We start from the raw sequence: 7295 nt of genomic DNA on the forward strand, positions 1-7295 counted from the left end.
ACAGGTAATGAGGGGAGGACACAGGAGCCATTACTACAGGTAATGAGATGAGGACAGAGGAGCCATTACTACAGGTAATGAGAGGAGGACAGAGGAGCCATTACTACAGGTAATGAGAGGAGGACACAGGAGCCATTACTACAGGTAATGAGAGGAGGACACAGGAGCCATTACTACAGGTAATGAGAGGAGGACACAGGAGCCATTACTACAGGTAATGAGAGGAGGACACAGGAGCCATTACTACAGGTAATGAGGGGAGGACACAGGAGCCATTACTACAGGTAATGAGGGGAGGACACAGGAGCCATTACTACAGGTAATGAGAGGAGGACAGAGGAGCCATTACTACAGGTAATGACGGGAGGACAGAGGAGCCATTACTACAGGTAATGAGAGGAGGACAGAGGAGCCATTACTACAGGTAATGAGAGGAGGACACAGGAGCCATTACTACAGGTAATGAGGGGAGGACACAGGAGCCATTACTACAGGTAATGAGGGGAGGACACAGGAGCCATTACTACAGGTAATGAGGGGAGGACACAGGAGCCATTACTACAGGTAATGAGGGGAGGACACAGGAGCCATTACTACAGGTAATGAGAGGAGGACAGAGGAGCCGATACTACAGGTAATGAGAGGAGGACACAGGAGCCATTACTACAGGTAATGAGGGGAGGACAGAGGAGCCATTACTACAGGTAATGAGAGGAGGACAGAGGAGCCATTACTACAGGTAATGAGGGGAGGACAGAGGAGCCATTACTACAGGTAATGAGAGGAGGACAGAGGAGCCATTACTACAGGTAATGAGAGGAGGACACAGGAGCCATTACTACAGGTGATGAGAGGAGGACACAGGAGCCATTACTACAGGTAATGAGAGGAGGACAGAGGAGCCATTACTACAGGTAATGAGTGGAGGACAGAGGAGCCATTACTACAGGTAATGAGAGGAGGACACAGGAGCCATTACTACAGGTAATGAGAGGAGGACAGAGGAGCCATTACTACAGGTAATGAGAGGAGGACAGAGGAGACATTACTACAGGTAATGAGTGGGGGACAGAGGAGCCATTACTACGGGTAGTGAGAGGAGGATACAGGAGCCATTACTACAGGTAGTGAGAGGAGGAGAGAGGAACCATTACTACAGGTAATGAGGGGAGGACACAGGAGCCATTACTACAGGTAATGAGGGGAGGACACAGGAGCCATTACTACAGGTAATGAGGGGAGGACAGAGGAGCCATTACTACAGGTAATGAGAGGAGGACACAGGAGCCATTACTACAGGTAATGAGGGGAGGACACAGGAGCCATTACTACAGGTAATGAGAGGAGGACACAGGAGCCATTACTACAGGTAATGAGGGGAGGACACAGGAGCCATTACTACAGGTAATGAGGGGAGGACACAGGAGCCATTACTACAGGTAATGAGAGGAGGACACAGGAGCCATTACTACAGGTAATGAGGGGAGGACACAGGAGCCATTACTACAGGTAATGAGGGGAGGACACAGGAGCCATTACAACAGGTAATGAGAGGAGGACAGAGGAGCCATTACTACAGGTAATGAGAGGAGGACACAGGAGCCATTACTACAGGTAATGAGGGGAGGACAGAGGAGCCATTACTACAGGTAATGAGAGGAGGACAGAGGAGCCATTACTACAGGTAATGAGGGGAGGACAGAGGAGCCATTACTACAGGTAATGAGAGGAGGACACAGGAGCCATTACTACAGGTGATGAGAGGAGGACACAGGAGCCATTACTACAGGTAATGAGAGGAGGACAGAGGAGCCATTACTACAGGTAATGAGTGGAGGACAGAGGAGCCATTACTACAGGTAATGAGAGGAGGACACAGGAGCCATTACTACAGGTAATGAGAGGAGGACAGAGGAGCCATTACTACAGGTAATGAGAGGAGGACAGAGGAGACATTACTACAGGTAATGAGTGGGGGACAGAGGAGCCATTACTACGGGTAGTGAGAGGAGGATACAGGAGCCATTACTACAGGTAGTGAGAGGAGGAGAGAGGAACCATTACTACAGGTAATGAGGGGAGGACACAGGAGCCATTACTACAGGTAATGAGGGGAGGACACAGGAGCCATTACTACAGGTAATGAGGGGAGGACAGAGGAGCCATTACTACAGGTAATGAGAGGAGGACACAGGAGCCATTACTACAGGTAATGAGGGGAGGACACAGGAGCCATTACTACAGGTAATGAGAGGAGGACACAGGAGCCATTACTACAGGTAATGAGGGGAGGACACAGGAGCCATTACTACAGGTAATGAGGGGAGGACACAGGAGCCATTACTACAGGTAATGAGGGGAGGACACAGGAGCCATTACTACAGGTAATGAGGGGAGGACACAGGAGCCATTACTACAGGTAATGAGAGGAGGACACAGGAGCCATTACTACAGGTAATGAGGGGAGGACACAGGAGCCATTACTACAGGTAATGAGGGGAGGACACAGGAGCCATTACAACAGGTAATGAGAGGAGGACAGAGGAGCCATTACTACAGGTAATGAGAGGAGGACACAGGAGCCATTACTACAGGTAATGAGGGGAGGACACAGGAGCCATTACTACAGGTAATGAGGGGAGGACACAGGAGCCATTACTAAAGGTAACGAGAGGAGGACAGAGGAGCCATTACTACAGGTAATGAGAGGAGGACACAGCAGCCATTACTACAGGTAATGAGGGGAGGACAGAGGAGCCATTACTACAGGTAATGAGAGGAGGACAGAGGAGCCATTACTACAGGTAATGAGAGGAGGACAGAGGAGCCATTACTACAGGTAATGAGGGGAGGACAGAGGAGCCATTACTACAGGTAATGAGAGGAGGACAGAGGAGCCATTACTACAGGTAATGAGAGGAGGACAGAGGAGCCATTACTACAGGTAATGAGAGGAGGACAGAGGAGACATTACTACAGGTAATGAGTGGGGGACAGAGGAGCCATTACTACAGGTAATGAGAGGAGGACACAGGAGCCATTACTACAGGTAATGAGGGGAGGACACAGGAGCCATTACTACAGGTAATGAGAGGAGGACACAGGAGCCATTACTACAGGTAATGAGAGGAGGACACAGGAGCCATTACTACAGGTAATGAGAGGAGGACACAGGAGCCATTACTACAGGTAATGAGAGGAGGACAGAGGAGCCATTACTACAGGTAATGAGAGGAGGACAGAGGAGCCATTACTACAGGTAATGAGTGGGGGACAGAGGAGCCATTACTACAGGTAATGAGAGGAGGACACAGGAGCCATTACTACAGGTAATGAGGGGAGGACACAGGAGCCATTACTACAGGTAATGAGGGGAGGAGAGAGGAGCCATTACTACAGGTAATGAGAGGAGGACACAAGAGCCATTACTACAGGTAATGAGAGGAGGACAGAGGAGCCATTACTACAGGTAATGAGGGGAGGACACAGGAGCCATTACTACAGGTAATGAGAGGAGGACAGAGGAGCCATTACTACAGGTAATGAGGGGAGGACAGAGGAGCCATTACTACAGGTAATGAGAGGAGGACAGAGGAGCCATTACTACAGGTAATGAGAGGAGGACAGAGGAGCCATTACTACAGGTAATGAGAGGAGGACAGAGGAGACATTACTACAGGTAATGAGTGGGGGACAGAGGAGCCATTACTACAGGTAATGAGAGGAGGACACAGGAGCCATTACTACAGGTAATGAGGGGAGGACACAGGAGCCATTACTACAGGTAATGAGAGGAGGACACAGGAGCCATTACTACAGGTAATGAGAGGAGGACACAGGAGCCATTACTACAGGTAATGAGAGGAGGACACAGGAGCCATTACTACAGGTAATGAGAGGAGGACAGAGGAGCCATTACTACAGGTAATGAGAGGAGGACAGAGGAGCCATTACTACAGGTAATGAGTGGGGGACAGAGGAGCCATTACTACAGGTAATGAGAGGAGGACACAGGAGCCATTACTACAGGTAATGAGGGGAGGACACAGGAGCCATTACTACAGGTAATGAGGGGAGGAGAGAGGAGCCATTACTACAGGTAATGAGAGGAGGACACAAGAGCCATTACTACAGGTAATGAGAGGAGGACAGAGGAGCCATTACTACAGGTAATGAGGGGAGGACACAGGAGCCATTACTACAGGTAATGAGAGGAGGACACAGGAGCCATTACTACAGGTAATGAGGGGAGGACAGAGGAGCCATTACTACAGGTAATGAGAGGAGGACACAGGAGCCATTACTACAGGTAATGAGAGGAGGAAACAGGAGCCATTACTACAGGTAACGAGAGGAGGACAGAGAAGCCATTACTACAGGTAATGAGAGGAGGACACAGGAACCATTACTACAGGTAATGAGAGGAGGACAGAGGAGCCATTACTACAGGTAATGAGAGGAGGATAGAGGAGCCATTACTACAGGTAATGACGGGAGGACAGAGGAGCCATTACTACAGGTAATGAGAGGAGGACACAGGAGCCATTACTACAGGTAATGAGAGGAGGACACAGGAGCCATTACTACAGGTAATGAGAGGACAGAGGAGCCATTACTACAGGTAATGAGAGGAGGACAGAGGAGCCATTACTACAGGTAATGAGAGGAGGACAGAGGAGCCATTACTACAGGTAATGAGAGGAGGACAGAGGAGCCATTACTACAGGTAATGAGAGGAGGACACAGGAGCCATTACTACAGATAATGAGAGGAGGACACAGGAGCCATTACTACAGGTAATGAGGGGAGGACACAGGAGCCATTACTACAGGTAATGAGAGGAGGACAGAGGAGCCATTACTACAGGTAATGAGGGGAGGACAGAGGAGCCATTACTACAGGTAATGAGAGGAGGACAGAGGAGCCATTACTACAGGTAATGAGAGGAGGACAGAGGAGCCATTACTACAGGTAATGAGAGGAGGACAGAGGAGCCATTACTACAGGTAATGAGAGGAGGACACAGGAGCCATTACTACAGGTAATGAGAGGAGGACACAGGAGCCATTACTACAGATAATGAGAGGAGGACACAGGAGCCATTACTACAGGTAATGAGGGGAGGACACAGGAGCCATTACTACAGGTAATGAGAGGAGGACAGAGGAGCCATTACTACAGGTAATGAGGGGAGGACAGAGGAGCCATTACTACAGGTAATGAGAGGAGGACACAGGAGCCATTACTACAGGTGATGAGGGGAGGACACAGGAGCCATTACTACAGGTAATGAGAGGAGGACCCAGGAGCCATTACTACAGGTAATGAGGGGAGGACACAGGAGCCATTACTACAGGTAATGAGAGGAGGACAGAGGAGCCATTACTACAGGTAATGAGAGGAGGACAGAGAAGCCATTACTACAGGTAATGAGAGGAGGACAGAGGAGCCATTACTACAGGTAATGAGGGGAGGACACAGGAGCCATTACTACAGGCAATGAGGGGAGGACACAGGAGCCATTACTACAGGTGATGAGGGGAGGACACAGGAGCCATTACTACAGGTGATGAGGGGAGGACACAGGAGCCATTACTACAGGTAATGAGGGGAGGACACAGGAGCCATTACTACAGGTGATGAGGGGAGGACACAGGAGCCATTACTACAGGTAATGAGGGGAGGACACAGGAGCCATTACTACAGGTAATGAGGGGAGGACACAGGAGCCATTACTACAGGTAATGAGAGGAGGACACAGGAGCCATTACTACAGGTAACGAGAGGAGGACACAGGAGCCATTACTACAGGTAATGAGAGGAGGACAGAGGAGCCATTACTACAGGTAATGAGGGGAGGACAGAGGAGCCATTACTACAGGTAATGAGAGGAGGACACAGGAGCCATTACTACAGGTAATGAGGGGAGGACACAGGAGCCATTACTACAGGTAATGAGGGGAGGACACAGGAGCCATTACTACAGGTAATGAGGGGAGGACACAGGAGCCATTACTACAGGTAATGAGGGGAGGACACAGGAGCCGTTACTACAGGTAATGAGAGGAGGACAGAGGAGCCGTTACTACAGGTAATGAGAGGAGGACACAGGAGCCATTACTACAGGTAATGAGAGGAGGACACAGGAGCCATTACTACAGGTAATGAGAGGAGGACACAGGAGCCATTACTACAGGTAATGAGAGGAGGACACAGGAGCCATTACTACAGGTAATGAGAGGAGGACACAGGAGCCATTACTACAGGTAATGAGGGGAGGACACAGGAGCCATTACTACAGGTAATGAGGGGAGGACACAGGAGCCATTACTACAGGTAATGAGGGGAGGACACAGGAGCCGTTACTACAGGTAATGAGAGGAGGACAGAGGAGCCGTTACTACAGGTAATGAGAGGAGGACACAGCAGCCATTACTACAGGTAATGAGAGGAGGACACAGGAGCCATTACTACAGGTAATGAGGGGAGGACACAGGAGCCATTACTACAGGTAATGAGGGGAGGACACAGGAGCCATTACTACAGGTAATGAGAGGAGGACAGAGGAGCCATTACTACAGGTAATGAGGGGAGGAGAGAGGAGCCATTACTACAGGTAATGAGGGGAGGAGAGAGGAGCCATTACTACAGGTAATGAGAGGAGGACACAAGAGCCATTACTACAGGTAATGAGGGGAGGACAGAGGAGCCATTACTACAGGTAATGAGGGGAGGACACAGGAGCCATTACTACAGGTAATGAGGGGAGGACACAGGAGCCATTACTACAGGTAATGAGGGGAGGACACAAGAGCCATTACTACAGATAATGAGGGGAGGACAGAGGAGCCATTACTACAGGTAATGAGAGGAGGACACAGGAGCCATTAATACAGGTAATGAGTGGAGGACACATGAGCCATTAATACAGGTAATGAGGGGAGGACAGAGGAGCCATTACTACAGGTAATGAGAAGAGGACACAGGATCCATTACTACAGGTAATGAGGGGAGGACACAGGAGCCATTACTACAGGTAGTGAGAGGAGGACAGAGGAGCCATTACTACAGGTAATGAGTGGAGGGCACAGGAGCCATTACTACAGGTAATGAGAGGAGGACAGAGGAGCCATTACTACAGGTAATGAGGGGAGGACACAGGAGCCATTACTACAGGTAATGAGGGGAGGACAGAGGAGCCATTACTACAGGTAATGAGGGGAGGACAGAGGAGCCATTACTACAGGTAATGAGGGGAGGACAGAGGAGCCATTACTACAGGTAGTAAGTGGAGG

Source organism: Engystomops pustulosus, chromosome 8 (assembly GCF_040894005.1).
Source record: "Engystomops pustulosus chromosome 8, aEngPut4.maternal, whole genome shotgun sequence".
Classification (NCBI taxonomy): Eukaryota; Metazoa; Chordata; class Amphibia; order Anura; family Leptodactylidae; genus Engystomops; species Engystomops pustulosus.